Below are 14,423 nucleotides of genomic sequence, written 5' to 3'. Positions count from 1 at the left end.
TTCTCGTGCCCTACTTCTATATAAATAGGTACAAAAGACAAACTAGGCTTGATACAACAATTAAGCTCAATAACAGAAATATATCATTATCAGCTTGATTAACTCAGCCATTTGGCTTGATCAACTCAGCAATGATTCAATGACATCCTAACAAATGATCAACTCAAGTTACAACCCCTCAGCTTGATCAACTCAATGATTCAAGGCATCATAACACACATTTTATTATAAAACTAATATACAAAAGTAAGACCTACATTCTACTAACTTTTTCAACTCACTTTTCATTACATTTCTTAAAACCCGTGCGCGGTCAAAGTGAAACGAATTATCTGGGATGAAGAGAGTAGAATAATATTCATTTCGTGTGTTGTTACTGTCGATCCTGAAGTAACATTCATATGAGATATTATTAAAACCACTAACAACAAACATCAAAGTCAAGCAAATAAGCTTTGCCACTAAGCACAAACGAAGTCCTCGGGCACATTCTTATTGCACACATTGAGGAGCAAGCTGAGAGAGAGTGGGGCATTAAGGTTAATCCCCAAAATATTAGCCCGAATCGCAGTGCAAAGGCAGATCGCAGCCTCGAGATCAACCAGCCCCACGAAGAGGCTGCCACATGGCGTTGTCGGAGGTGTCCCGATTGTCAAGTTGAGAAGGCTGCCTAGCAGGTTGGTGCGAGTTTTAGGGCATCTCTAGGGCACGAGGCGCTCGGCGGAGTCCAAGAAGTGGCCAACGTGAAGAAGAGTAGGTTGAGGGAAAGGAATAGAGCAAGTGAAGTGCTTCTCTTAGTGGCCATTGTTGCTAGATTTTTTGTTAAGAGTTTTTTTTTTTTTTGCATGAAATTTGAATGAAGTGATTGGGGTTTTTATAGAGAGGAAATTAGGGATGTCAATCGGGTTGGCCCATCGGATTTCGGGCCAACCTTACTTGGGTTGCGGGTCAATCAGGTGCCGCTCTACTGGGATGAAGTTGGAGAGCAACGGGTGCTAGGACCCGATGAAGTCGAAGAGATGATTGAAGTCGTTCGACAAATTCGTGGGAGAATAAAGGAAGCTCAGGACAGACAAAAGTCATACGCTGACGTCCGACGAACCGACTTACAATTTCAAGCCGGTGATAAGGTTTTTCTGAAAGTGTCCCCGTCGAAAGGGATAACGCGTTTTGGTGTTAAAGGAAAACTGAAACCACGTTTTATCGGGCCTTATGAAATTCTAGAAGAAATAGGACCCGTAGCCTATCGATTGTGGCTACCGCCAAGTCTCGGAAACGTGCACAACGTCTTTCACGTATCGCAGTTGCGAAAATATGTGTTCGATCCGAAGCACGTGATTCACTACGAAGAAGTCGCGTTGAATTCCGACTTGAGCTACGAAGAGAGACCCCAAATGATCTTGGACCGAAAGGTTCAGAATTTGAGAAATAAATCCATTGCTAGCGTGAAAGTACTATGGAGGAACCACGAATATGAAGAAGCCACGTGGGAGCTTGAAGACAAGATGATGGAACTGTACCCGAAACTTTTTCCATGAAGTACCAAATTTCGGGACGAAATTTCTTTTAAGGGTGGTGGAATGTAACGCCCCACTTTTTCAAACCCTAATTTTCGGGTTATAAAATTTTTGCATTAAATGCCTTAAATGCTTTGATATGTGGATTAATTGATGAGTGATTAATTACATGATGTCTTTGTGACCTAATTGTGTATGGGAGTTGAGATTGAGTTGAATAGTCAACTTGTTGAAAATATGACGTGGCTATTGAATAGTCAAAGATGTGGAAAATATGACATGGTCGTTGAAAGGTCAATGCGTTGAGAAAAAGAAGAGGAAGTAAAGAAATGATTGATTTGGTGTGAATATTTGATGCGGAGTAATATAATTGTGGTGAATTATTTTCCTAATGGATGAGTGAGAATTAAATAGGAGCATTATTTAATCATGTGGAATTTTCGATCCCTCCTATTTTTATTTGGAGAAGGAATCATATTTTTCTTGGATTTAATTATTGGTTTGGGATAATTATCCAAATTAAATCCAAAGTCCGAATATTCCTTATTTTGTTGATGAAATTTTCGAAACCCTTGTCAAATAGTGGGATTTTCGAAAATCCCTTATAATATAGGAGAAGGGATTATTTTATTATATTATTTGATCCCTTGTTTATTCTCTTCCATAAATAAATGCAAATATCCTAGCATATCTTGCCAAATCTAAGAAGATCTTACCATATTCTAATTAAATTAGGATTTTAATTAATTCCTTGGAGTAGGAATTTGAAAATCACGCCTACTACTATTATTTGGGGAGGATTTATTATTTTATTCTGCTCCGTGATATTTTATTCTACTCCGTGAAATATTCAAATTAAATCATAGGCTAATTTAATAGCCTAGAATTCGAAATTCCCTATTATTCCTCTTCAAGTTTTCGGCCTCTTCAACAAACAAATCTACCCCAAATCTTTTATTATTTAATTGTTGGAGTATATCCTAACCTCTATAAATACATGAGAAATCCTAAACCCTAGCATCACAAATCAAAGCCCCACTCCCCCAAAATTTCAAAATCTCTCTCTCCCACTCTCTCTCAAATTTTTCTTCTACTTTCTCCATTAATTCTTCATCTTTTGGAGAAGAATTGAAGTTGCAATTCAAGATTTTGTTGAAGAATCAAGGCTATAACTTGTTTCTACCGTTCGTTCTATTGGAAAAGGTATTTTCTATATTAATCTTTCTTCTTCTACCAACCAATCGGTGTTCTTGAGTCCACATGCATTTAGAATGAGCGAAGGGGAAATTAATCGGTGAAATTGGGATGCATGTGATAAGTGTGTGTGTGTGTGACCGAGTGTGTATGTGCGTGCACGCCTCAGAAGGCGTGCACATGTGTTGTGTTCGTGTGTGTGTGTTGTGTGTGTAGAACACTCATGCGTGACACGATTTGATGATGAATCTGGAGTTGTTATTCGAATAAAAACGATATACTAATCGTACTTTGATTTTTGGATGATGATATTAAAGATTTATCGATGGGAAAAAGGGAAACGTGGGAACATTCATGATTTTGAATCAATGTTCGAAACTGATTTGTGATACGCCTAATTTAAAGGTGATACTTCGCGCTCACATCGTGATAAACGAGGAGAAGAGAATACTTTCGAGCTAAGCCGACGAGGTGGGCTTTCTTTTAAAATTAAGGACATTGTCCTAAACTGATATTGATGAGAATGAAATATGTGTTATCATGCCTTGATTTGTTTTGTCGTGCCTATCCTTTGTGGCTATGCCACTATTGATTTAATCGAATTCGGATCCTCGTAGAGCCGCAAACTCTACTTGGGTTAGTGTACACCAATGTTAGACCGAGTGCTGGCGTACGGGTCGGCCGGTCTAGTGACCTAGATTGCGGCCGCATTCCTTGTCATGTAGAATGAGGATACGGTAAACGTCGATGAGAAAAATGGTTGCGCGACCGTAATTTTGGATAAATGATATATATATATATATATATATATATATATATATATATATATTGTGGTGCCTCGGGCCTTTCTAAAGATAAAACCCCGATGGACACTTGAAAATGGCATGATAACTATTTTTGTGATAAAACTGTTTTCGGCAATGAGTCCACTGAGTATGATTATAGTACTCAGCCCTGCATGTGTTTTTCCTATGTGCAGATTGAGCGGTGACGAGCGGGCGGCGGTGTTGAGTAGGAAATAATAACATGATCTGTTGAAACTTTAAGTGTCGTTGTGTCTTCATACATAGCTTCACTTCTCTCTTGGTCGCTTCCGCTAAAATATGAAAACTTGTGATCTTTTGTTGGGTTGAATTATTTTATTTCGTGGGAGTATTTTGGATATGAAACAGATGAGATTATTTTGGAACTTTGCTATTTCGGAGCATTTATTGTGATAGCCTTTTTTTTTAGATTTCATTGCTAAGGCATTATTCTTCCCCTACTTAATTGTTCATTAAATGCTCTGGTAAATTACCTTTAAATGAGACCCTAGCCTATGATCTTTGTTGCATTTAAGTCTTCCTAGATAGTGATCGCCATTATTATTATACCATAAAATGGCGGGTCGTTACAATAAATTTGAGATATATGCTTAAACTCAATCATAAACATTATCAAATACTAATATTTGAGATATTTCGTGAAATTTTAATGCGTGTTTTAGAAATTTAAATATTTTTTCAGTGAATTTGAAGTTTTAAATTTATTTATCAATTATTATATTAATGAAAATTCAATATATAATTTTTATATTTAATGTAAAATTAAAAGTTATTTTTTTTATTATCTATATTATAAAATTAATCAATGAAGTGTCGAACTAGGAGTAAAATAAATGGAATAATAGAAATTTTATCGGGTTGCGGGTAATCGGGTGCAGGTTAATCGGATTTTATTTTATCGGACTAGAAATTTTCAGTGCTAACCTTATAAATTTGGCGGGCTATTCGGGCCAGCCCACGAGTTGCGGGCCGCACTGACATTGCTAGAGGAAATGGTGGATTCTTGATTGCTTGATGTTAAAGAATTTGTTTAAAACTAGGGCTGGCAAATCGTGCGGATTGGGTCGTTATCGGGTCAACCCGATAACGACTCAACCCAATAAGTTCAAACCCGAACCCAACCTGTTAAGGAAACCCCAAACCCGAACATGAACCCAACCCGCCACCTTCAAACAGATTACTCGTTGGTATAGCTGGATGTGAAAGACATCTATTGTTCAAAAAAAATCTGCGCTTTTCTAGATAATTTTTTTCTAAAATTCTAAAAGAATAGACTATGGACCCCTATGGTAAAATCGCATAAAATTTTTCAAAAAAAAAAAGAAGAATATTTTGAGTAACTTGTCCAAATTTGACTTGAATTTTCTAATTAGAAGGAGACTCATAATTAATCTTTGTCTTTCAGATCATTTGACCAATCGGAACTTCTTGATTTGAATATTTGAAATATTTAGAAGAAATTCAGAAAGAATAAGTAAAAAGAAATAAAAATGAAAAAAAAAAGATATTTTTATATTTAAGTTAGTGCACATTTTCATTTTTTTATTGACTCCTTTCAAAAGAAGTAAAATCCGATAAATCGGAAACAATTAATCACCAATTTTAATTTTTTTATGCAACAAATATATCAATATGGGTGGATTTTACCTTTCGTTCCACTTCCAGTTCCTATGTTAATAGGAGTGGGACTTCTTCTTTTTCCGACAGCAACCAAAAATATGCGTCGTATGTGGGCTTTTGCAAGTATTTTATTGTTAAGTATAGTCATGATTTTTTCAACTAATCTGTCTATTCAACAAGTCAATAGCAGTTCTATCCACCAATATGTATGGTCTTGGACACTCGATAATGATTTTTCTTTAGAATTCGGTTGCTTGATCGATCCACTTACTTCTATTATGTCAATGTTAATCACTACTGTTGGAATCATGGTTCTTATTTATAGTGATAATTATATGGCTCACGATCAAGGATACTTGAGATTTTTTGCTTATATGAGTTTTTTCAGTACTTCCATGTTGGGATTAGTTACTAGTTCAAATTTGATACAAATTTATTTTTTTTGGGAACTGGTTGGAATGTGTTCCTATCTATTAATAGGGTTTTGGTTTACGCGACCTCCTGCGTCAAATGCTTGTCAAAAAGCATTTGTAACTAACCGTGTAGGGGATTTTGGTTTATTATTAGGAATTTTAGGTTTTTATTGGATAACAGGTAGTTTTGAATTTCGGGATTTATTCGAAATACTCAATAACTTCATTTATAATAATGAAGTTAATTTTTCCTTTGTTACTTTGTGTGCTACTTTATTATTTGCCGGTGCAGTTGCTAAGTCTGCACAATTCAACCCGGACACGACCTGGACACGACCCGAACACGATAACGACACGAACCACTTTGGGTTGACCCGACACGATAAGAACACGATATCGACCTGGACACGATAAGAACACGATATCGACCTGAACACGATACCGACACGAACCACTTTGGGTTGACCCGACACGATAACAACACGACAACAACCTAAGCACGATAACAACACGATTACATATTGCTTCAAAAAATGATCAAGACTTTAAAAAGCCATATAGCATGAAGATGTTCCATTTTAAACAACAAAACTCCAACAAAATCCAAAAAAACCCAACAAAATACATAACTTTTGTTCCAAATACATAACTTTTGTTCCAAAACCCAAAAAAATTTGAAACAAGATAAAAGAACTAAAGAAGTAAAAAGAACAAAACAAAAAAGAGTGAAAATACTAAAAATTAAATTAAATTTATTGAATCAAAATAAAATATAATATAATAATAAAATAAATTATATTATAAAATTATTTGTTGATTAGTTTTGCTAGTACATAATATCTGAATTAACGTTTTGTATCTATAAGTACAAACTTATTTTTCATAAATTTATTCAAATTATCCTTTTATTCTAAACACTAATTGATTTAGTTTTATTTTTCACTTGGATCTCTCACATACATTGTATTATTTCATTTCTTTCGACTACTTTAATTTTTATAATTTGAAATATAATTTGAAGCTTGTAATTTCAAATATTTTCTATATATTATAACACATGAAGAAATATGCAAAGTAGGGTCATTACATGGTCATTTAATATTATTATCCAAAATTACATGAATGAAGACATAATTATATATTTTGAATATATTAACTAATATACTTGAAGTGTCACACGCCTAGACGTTGATAGCAACAACCTTCTATCGTCGAACTAGCTCTTATGTATCATTTGATGCACTATAATATATAACAGATTATTAATCATAAATTAATTTTATAATATGGGTCTAAAATTTGTTGTGGTTTACCATAATATTTAAATATATCAATTTATATAGCAGTCATATAATTAAAGGATATGTTACAACTTACATGTTGGGTTCCACATGTTATCATCATACCATCTCTATTATGATATTATTTCGCACTATGAAAATAATTATAAAAGTAATATTAAAATAATACAGTAAATGAAATATTGAAAATATTGTGATTTATCATATAGTAATACTAATAATTTTTCATGATCTTATCAATTTTTGGAGCAAGTGCTATACATTTGAATGTTGTATTACTATTATATGTGTTGAGTCCAACAATGTCTCATCATTGAATGACCCATATTATAATGTTAATAATTTTAGATAGAATAATCAACCAATATGTATAATATTATTTTCAAAATTAAAAGTTAGAAATTAATGATAAAATATCAATGGTTTCAAAAATAATATGAGAGAATTTCCTAACAAAAGAGTGTTTTCCTAATTTATACTTTGTAAAAAAAAAGCAATTTATTTATCTTTATATCATTGTGATAGTTTAAATAAAATGAATAAAAAATTATTCCATTATTATTCCATTAAAATACTATGGATGGTTATTCTCTCTAAAATTTTATCTTTTAATAAGGGTCTTGGTACATATTGTACAACAATACAAATGAAAAATGAAATATTATAAATAAGGTCAAATTAGTCACAAAAATATGTAATTAATGATGCTATCTAATTAAAATAAATTAATATTATTTTTTTTAAAATTTGAAGGGCATTTTGTGTATACAATTTTTGCAAATTTTTCTTTACTCAAAATAAAATAATAATATTAATTTTTAACGGGTTACCCGACCCGACCCGCACCCAACCCGCATCCGACCCGATTTTTTCGTGTTCTTAGTGGGTCGACCCAATAATGACCCGCATCCAATAAGACTTGATCCAAACCCAATAATTTCGTGCGAATTCGTGTCGGATTATCGTGTCGTGTCTAAAATTGCCAGCCCTATTTAAAACTGAATGAGGGTCCCGTGTATTTTAGCTAGCTGGGAAAAATATTTGTGATGATTTTGGATGCACGTTAATTTGAGGATGACTGAATGGTAGATAAAGAACTTAAACTTATTGAAAATATTGGAGTATAAAAACTCAATATAAAATTAATAATCAAAGTCTGTCTTTTAAGTTTAACAATGAGATCTTTATATAAGCAAGGGAAAATTCTAAACTTATAGAAAATAAAACTAGAAGGAAAATAACTAAAAGGAAAATAAGCAAAAAAGGAAAATCTAATTTGTAGAAGGAAAACATTAATATTTTTCCGTCTACTAATTCTATTAACTAGGAAATAAATAAAACCAAAATAATAACTTGCTTAGCCTCCAAGTCTTGTCTTCTATAACTGCATCAGGATTGACCCATTAAACTTATTAATTCTAGTTTTCTCATAACATCGATATATATGAGATAATATTATAGTACTCCCTCTGTCCTGCTTTAGCTAGTCGTATTCCTTTCTGAGTTGTTCCACTGTAACTGAGTCATTTCATTTTTTTTTTGAAAAAAAAATGACAACTTTTATTCTCTTTTCATCTTTCTAACTTTTTCCTTTTTTTACTTTACTGGCCATTTACTTAATTCATTTACACAACTTTTTTTTACTTAATTCATTTACACAACTTTTTTTAAATCTTATGTTAAAAAGAAATGCCCCTAGTCACCGTGCTAACAATTAGAGAGAGCGAATATTAAGCAGTTCCAAATGAACCACTTGCCTAACAATTTAGCTATTATGAAGGACGATAGTCATGACAACTGACACGAGAATTAATTTTCTGCCTAAATGTAGGAAATAGGCCTTTGAATTTACTGGGTATTTATAGTACCATTTCTTTAAACATCGTATGTGATATGAATCTGGCCGTTTAATGTAAAACGAAATTAATTGTAAACATATCGTTCTCATCTAAGTCAAACATAGTTATTTATTACTAACGACGTAATTGAGTTTAATTCTAAAATTAAATTCATATGCACAACAATTTTCCAGTCAAAATATATTGAGTTTAATTCTAAAATTAAATTCATATGCACAACAATTTTCCAGTCAAAATATCTATTACATGTTGAGTAGGGCTGGCAATTTTTGGCACGACACGAGAACACGACACGAACCTGCACGAAATTAATGGGTGTGTCAAAGCTTATTGGGTTCGTGTCCTTATCGTGTCGACACGATAACGACACGAAAATTTCGTGTCGTGTTCGTGTTACACGTTAAGTATACTATAATATTATTTTGTGTCGTGTTCGTGTTACACGTTAAATATATATAATATTAATTTTATTTTTATTTATTTTAAAAATTTTAAAATTTTAAAATTTATAATTAAAATTAAAATTTTCATATTAGAAATAATATTAATATATTATAATATTATTATTATAGTGTTGTTATTGTGTTGTGTCATATATATGTTGTTATCGTGACGTGTTGACCCGAAATGGTTCGTGTCGTTAATGGGTTCGTGTCGTGTTCGTGGCTGAGGGTAGCGGATCGTGTTCGTGTTCGTGCTTGGAGTTTTCTTAACGGGTCGTGTTCGTGTTTGTTGTTATCGTGTCATGTCGTTCGTGTCGACACGATAACGACACAACACGCACGATTTGACACCCCTAATGCTGAGTATGTATTTGCATTGTAATTAATTAATCGATCGAGAAGGATAGTCTAATTTCACGAACTCAAAAATTAATAATTGACGTTTAAGATGATTCGTTAGGGTTAACACTAAATTTCGATTAAGAAAGCCAATAAATCCCAATACACATTAATTACTTTTATTGAAGACATCTCAAACAAGCACAATAATAATAAAACCACTCAAACCAGAGGTAACATCAAAGTCAAGCAAACATGCTTTGCCACTAAGCACAGACAAAGTCCTTGGGCACATTCTTGTTGCACACATTGAGGAGCAAGCTGAGAGAGAGTGGGACATTAAGGTTAATCCCCAAAATGTTAGCCCGAATCGCAGTGCAAAGGCAGACCGCAGCCTCGAGATCAACCAGCCCCTCGATGAGGCTGCAGCATGGCGTTGTCGGAGGTGTCCCAATTGTCAAGTTGAGAAGGCTGCCTAGTAGGTCGGCACAGATGCCGAGTTTTAGGGCATCTCTAGGGCACGAGGCGCTCGGTTTAGGGCTCGGCGGAGTCCAAGAAGTGGCCAACGTGAAGAAGAGTAGGTTGAGGGAAAGGAATAGAGCAAGTGAAGTGTTTCTCTTAGTGGCCATTGTTGCTAGAATTTTTTGTAGAAGAGTTTTTTTTGTGCATGGAATTTGAATGAAGGGATTAGGGTTTTTATAGAGAGGAAATGGTGGATTTTGATTGCTTGATGTTAAAGAATTTGTTTAGAATTGAATGAGGGTCCCATGTATATTAGTTGGCTGGGAAAAATATTGTGTGATGATTTTGGATGCATGTTAATTTGAGGATGACGTCTTATGATTTAATTAAGTAGGAACAAAATTATACCTAACGAATTATGTTGGCGTTAATTATGTATTGTGGCACGATATTGATGTTAATTGATCCCGTGAAGTAAGAGTTGGCCTGCATTGATTCGTTTAAAGAGAGAAAACATTATTGAGTAGTTCGTCTAGTATATTTATGGATGCACGCATTGGGATCATAGGAATGGGTCCATAAGAATTCTATTACAGATAAAAGACTAAATATATCTCACCATTTGCTAATTATGGATGAAGCGTTACACAAAAGTGTTGGACTAAATTTACAGATGCATGGATTTGGAATTAGAAACATTTTAAAAATCAGGGTAAGCAAATCGCCAGTTCAACCATCTCCATATATTTAAAAAAGAACAAAATTTAATAAATGATTAAATATATATTATAAAAATTAAAATAGCACTTAACATAATTATATACTTCCTTCGTCCCAAGGTAGTTGAGGCATTTCTTTTGGGTACGAGATTTAAGAAATTGATTTGTTAAAGGCTAAAGTGGAGAGAGTAAAGTAGGAGAGAGAATAAAGTCTTTATCAAAAAAAAAAGAAAGGACTCCACTACTATGAGATAAACTAAAAAGGAATACGACTCGACTACCTTGGGACGGAGGGAGTACTCTATATTATAGAAAAGGGTTGTGATTGCTAACTAGTTAGTATTCCCAAATTAAGATCAAATCTTAGTCATTAGATTAGAAGATCTAGTGGTTGAAATAATGTCAAGTGAAATATTATATTTTAAATTAAAAAAATTATTAAATAAACTTAAAGGGTAATAATTTATAATTCTTATATGTGGCAGTTAAAACTAACCAATTTTCTCTCTCCTTAAAATCATCTTAAAATTTTAAATTTACGTAATCCTCTCAATTTAAATTATTTTTTCGTAAAAAATATGTCAAATTAAGGTAATTTCATAAGGATTCGAATGAGATCTCAATGTTCCAACGCTGATCGAATAATAAAACTTTATAATTTTTATTTGAATTTTCATATATGTTAATAAACAGATTTTATATCAATATATGCATAAAATAATTTCAATATTATGCATGTACAATATCAATAAAACTGTGTAGATATTTCCGGGTACTTGTGTTGAAATCTATCTGATGTCACTATGTTGATATATAAAAACTGTGAAAAATATTATATTATAACAGATTGACTATTTTATTATTTTGTTGATATTTTATCTACTTTTATTGAAATCCGTAAACTTTAATCTCATCCACTCATTTTAAGATCAAATAATAATTGGTCTTAGTTATGGATTAGATAGTATACATTAACATAACTGTTATAGAAAATACCTAAATTTACAAAATAATAAAATACGATTACTAATGATTAAAATAACAAAAGATATAAACCATCGAATTAATTATTCGATAATAGACTATATATTCACGTGAATGGATTGTTGTTTTTTTTTTCTATTTCTGCTCTATCATAAAAGATACTCTAATCATTCATGTTAACTTATTTTTCTAAGTTGAAAAGTTCCAATATAATCGAGACATCAAGTTATTTATATTTTTAACAAAAAGTAACACTCTTTATTTTTTTTAATCTCTTACACTATTCACTATTCACTTGACACACTATTCGTAATCTCCGTACCAAAAAACATACCTCGGTTAACAAGGAATGAGGGAGTATATACTAATATACACATACGTACATGAATTCATACTCATTATCTTTTGCCTCATAGGGATGTGATCAAATGAAAACTCTAAATATTATACAAACTCAAAACTATGATCTGTACCATTGAAAAATGTCAACAGATCACAAAAAAGCATCAACAGGAAAATGTCAACAGAATTTCAACGGTAGTCAATGATTAATGCTGTGTTGATATTGTATTGATACTGTGTTGATATTAAAATTTTGAAATTTTACATTGTGTTGATATTGTATTAAAACTGTGTTGAAACTATATTGAGAAATTTTGAGTTTGTACAGTATATGAGTTTGCATTTTATCACTATCCTATACTCATAAATACATTCGTATGGTCATAAAATTTTTTCCACTTACTGACAAAACGTTAAAAACACAATCGTTGAATATATATACACATAAATATGCGTGCTATCATAATTTTTTTCTACTTACTCATAAAACGGTAAACACCACATCATATTAAGCTAGCACTATCTTATATATATGCTTTTAAAGTAATATATGTTATTACCTCAGTCCATCATTAAATTTCTATAGTTCATTGGATCCGATTTAAAGAAATTGTTTAGTTTTATAAAAATAAATAAATTAATAGAGTATATATCTTATTTTTATATATAATTTTATAATAAAATGTGAATATAATAAGTTAAAGGAATGTGAGGTCCACTTACTAAAAATAATAAGAGTGAAAGGAGACATTTATTAATAAGTGGATGAAAAAAAAATTGATACATTGCGGAAGAAGGGAATATTTAATTGTGAACTACACGGTTAGTATAACATCAATTTTTTATTCTCGAAGAAAAATATTATATGAACCAACAAACTAAAATTCATGAAAAAGATTGACTATTTTCACGTGTGTATGTATAAAGAATATTAGCACTTAATATCTCGAAACTTTCTAAAAATTTATTTTTTCCATCAACTTTAACATTGTCATATAATATCACAAACTTAAATAGTTGTTGAATTTTTTATCACTAGTGACGGAATTCGGCTATATCTCACTCACAGTCACATCACATCACATCACATTAGATATGGTTACCAACAATCTGCACACACCGAAACCTCCCTACGGGCAGTCAGCGTACCAGACGTGGGGTATCCACCCGTCCCTACGAATCTGCCCTACGGTCAGCAACAAAACCCCCAACTTGCTAGCCCTCGCAACAATATCCACACCAGCACGCCGCCTACTGGCAGCAATGCAATCAGCACTAGGAGCGCGTGCTTGACCAGCAGTCACCATCGCAGCGCTTGCCCTCCTGCTGGCACCACCAAGCCACCACCATTCAACAGCACCGATGCTCGTTGTTGTACTGCCACCAGACGTAATCTCTCTTCCGTAAAGCACCGTTATCTAATATGGCCCTTTAGAGTTGTTTTTCCTATGATATTGATGAATCAATGCAATCTTGTCAAATTCATTATGATGATACCGCAATCGATCGATTATTTAATCGGAATTAAATTGGGGAGGAAGAGGTATTGGTAGACTTTGAGAAGTTTTTGCACATAGCCGATGAAAAACAATTAGATTCGGATCTCCCAGATATGATTGCACATGCAAATGAGGCTACTCGTTCTAGTGTTGACATTAGTGGATCAATTTATGCCAGTAAAGATGGCATATGATTGCACATGCAAAAGAGACTACTCGTTCTAGTGCTGACATTGGTGGATCAATTTATGCCAGTAAAGATGGCATGTATGGATTAGGCAATGTTATTTTTGCACACCGAGAGCCTTTGCATGAAGTAGAGCATGATAGGTTGGATATTTTCAAGTTGAGGAAGATGATGGACTCTTTTTTGTTAAAAGAGAACAATGATGGTTTCTATGTGGATTTGCATGTCAGTCATGTTTAAAGTATGAATCATCGATCAACGTCGCTTGACATTGTGCACGATTGATCCTTCCGCAAATGGACAAGCCTTCTTTGAGCATTCTTGGATGCGTTGACATGCTCCCCATTTTAGCCCGCGATTATCACGACCATAATGCTGCTTTAAATTCCGCCATGACTTGTATCCAACATGGTCCTCCATTGGTGTTTTTTGATGGAGATGAAGAAGGAGGACGCTCTACTGTTGTGTGTGCATTTGATCCAGGAGTGAATACCTCACCAAAGCTATTGCTTTCAACTCTCTTAGTTGTGTCATGGTTTCCACCTTGAGGACAAGGTGAATTTCAATCGTGGGGGAGTTGATACAAGTATCCCACGTATCCCATATCCTTCTCGTATATTGAGGACAAGGTGGATTTCTATAATTTAGGGGAGTATATTATTGATTTATCATAACTTTCTCATATATTGTTTTCTTGTTAATTAAGTTACGGTAATAGTA

General features: G+C 33.1%; 2 pseudogenes; both read right to left on the bottom strand.

Annotated features, from left to right (window-relative positions):
- Positions 1-461: 461 nt before the first annotated feature.
- On the bottom strand, positions 462-805 carry LOC125191359 (pEARLI1-like lipid transfer protein 3 pseudogene; annotated as a pseudogene).
- An 8,858-nt stretch (positions 806-9,663) lies between these two features.
- LOC125190457 (14 kDa proline-rich protein DC2.15 pseudogene) lies at positions 9,664-10,194 on the bottom strand (annotated as a pseudogene).
- Positions 10,195-14,423: the final 4,229 nt, after the last annotated feature.

This window comes from Salvia hispanica, chromosome 5, assembly GCF_029641045.1.
Source record: "Salvia hispanica isolate PSC_SH4W2 chromosome 5, Shi_PSC_v1, whole genome shotgun sequence".
NCBI lineage: Eukaryota > Viridiplantae > Streptophyta > Magnoliopsida > Lamiales > Lamiaceae > Salvia > Salvia hispanica.
Note: the sequence above shows the minus strand (reverse complement) of the source record. Positions and strands in the feature narration are given on the sequence as shown.